Source organism: Gavialis gangeticus, unplaced genomic scaffold (assembly GCF_001723915.1).
Source record: "Gavialis gangeticus isolate Ggan-Ray unplaced genomic scaffold, GavGan_comp1, whole genome shotgun sequence".
In the NCBI taxonomy this organism is placed as follows: domain Eukaryota; kingdom Metazoa; phylum Chordata; order Crocodylia; family Gavialidae; genus Gavialis; species Gavialis gangeticus.
In genome coordinates this window covers 32,234,516-32,236,820 of record NW_017728994.1, presented here as the reverse complement: position 1 = coordinate 32,236,820, position 2,305 = coordinate 32,234,516, and the positions used below count along the sequence as shown (strand labels likewise).

Here is a 2,305-nt window from a genome sequence, read left to right as displayed (position 1 = left end):
AGAGCTGCTCTAATTAAAGCACCTGGAGCATCTTGTGTATCAGCATCCCTGTGCTTCAAAATGGCAATTGGAGTGCTTTATCTAAAGCTCATTGAACGAGCTATAGTTAAAGTGCCCCCGCTGCCATTTTGAAGTACAGAGACACTGATATATGAGACACAGGCTGGCTGGAGCACAGTAATTAGTGTGCTCCAGCAGATTTGATTAATCAAGTCTTCTCCAACGCGCTGTAATTACAGTGCATCAGAGCAGCCTCCTGACTCATGTACAGGCACCCACACATTGCATTTGTCCCTGGATAAACTGACCCTGTGTTTGTCCCAGAACAAAAATATCCTGGGATTGATATGTACACACATTTCCTCTCTCATCAGGATTTAATGAGTGACTAAATGTGGTGCAATTTTTATGCCATTGATTCAGTGATACAATCCTGAGGTAACTGTACAGACATACTTTGCAATATCCCTGGATAAATTATTACTACCTCAGGTTTGATTGCCTTCACAGTCTAATGTATGGTTCCCCTGACTATTCAGGCTTTTGCCAAAATAAAAATTTGAACTGTCTTGATAGCTAACTGTGTGAAATTGTGCAGAGAATAGGTTTTTGAGTGGTCCTCTTTCGGGCTATTGTTGTTAATGGGCAGGGGGGTTGTCTCTTGCTTGTTAACTGCTGGATGCCTGTCATAATGGATAGTTCTGACAGTATTTTTTCTTTTGAAATCATCATTCTTCCCAGAGGCAGTGACTAAATATTTCACCATCAGTGATAGGAACTAGATTAATAACACCATCAGATTAAACTGTAATCAGTCAAATTTCTGCATCTACAACCTGTTCTTATAACTTTAGGTGAGATGGGGAGACAAAGGATCCACAGAGGAAGGGGCAAAATTAGAGAAGCCCAAAAATGCCATCATTAAGCTGCCAGAACAAGAATATGAGCCATGGGAGCCTAAACCAAAGAAACCCTATGTGCGAAAGCCACCTTCCCAAAGGAAATGGTACACTCCAATCAAGGTAATGGGCCTACATGTTGCCTTTAAAGCACAGGTCTTTCTTCCCATGCATGTCACCATGTCCTGTGTCCTAAGGACAGATTATGTTAGGGTAGATAGTGGGGCAGGGGGAACCTGTTTAGAAACACTGTGACTATCCCTGAACTTTGCTCATTTCTGGGATTAAATATTTCATTGGTCTTGGGCTGCTTTTTGTGTTTCTTTTTATGATACCTTTTGCTCAGGCTATATCACAAGAAGGCCTGTTTTCATGACTGTGCCAGCTCAGTGAAGCATTTGTAAAAGATTCAGGTGGTGCAGATAGGTGGGAAGGCTGTGCTTGTGGTCACAACAGTAGACTAGGACTGATGCAGTTTAGCACTACTCCCTCCCAACTTTATCACAAATCCAATATGTGATTTTGAGCAAGTCACTTAGCTTCTCTGTGCCTCAGTTTCTCCAGATACTCATTTAGCCTTTATCACTGCAGTTTTTCAGTGTCTCACTCATTTTCTTTGACATATTTATCCTCACAACCACCCTGTAAGGTATGACAGTGCTGTTATTGCCATTGTAGACATGAAGAAATGGAGACACAGTGTAAACTGAGAGCCAAATTGTGTACCACCTAATTCAGCCCTTAAATGGAGTTAGGCAGCTATGTATGATCCTATTCCACATTGCTTAAATCCCTGAAAATCATGTCATGCATCAATTTTTGCAATATGGCATTATCACAGCTTTAAAATAAAGTCACAAAAAAGCAGCAAGGAAGAAAAAGACCCGCTACCCTTTTGTATTAACAATTTTTCAGGGGCTTACGTAGGGTGAAATAGGATTACAGATAGACACTTAATAGATGGAATAAGATCTGGCCCTTAAGTAACCTGCCTGTGGTCACAGGAAATTTGAGGCTGACCTGAGGCTGAACTCAGTTCTCCTGAGTCCTAGTACAATGCTCTATCCAGTAGACTGTCCATCTGTTAAATAGGGATAATGACTATTATGTTAAAACCTATATCATTGTCGGTTCACTAATGTGTGTATTAACTTGAAATGCTCAGCTGGAAAGTCCCCATGTATTTAAAAATAAGAATTGTTTTAAAGCCTAAAAGAGCAGTCAGTCTTTTGGATGTCTATCCCTGCAAAATCCACACTCCAATCCATTATGGCAGGGCTGTCCAGCTTCTAAGCAGCCCATGGACACACCCTACAGTCTACATGCCCTATAGTCTGCACCAGGAAAAGCTGCAGCGCCCCGAGGATGCCCACCCCATGGATGCCCCTCCCTCTCCCACATTGCTG

At 41.9% G+C, this 2,305-nt stretch overlaps 1 protein-coding gene across 1 annotated transcript in view; it reads left to right on the top strand.

Annotated features, from left to right (window-relative positions):
* Window positions 1-2,305, top strand: part of ANTXRL (anthrax toxin receptor-like) — a 108,318-nt gene that overhangs the window by 77,949 nt on the left and 28,064 nt on the right. The window lies entirely within an intron of this gene.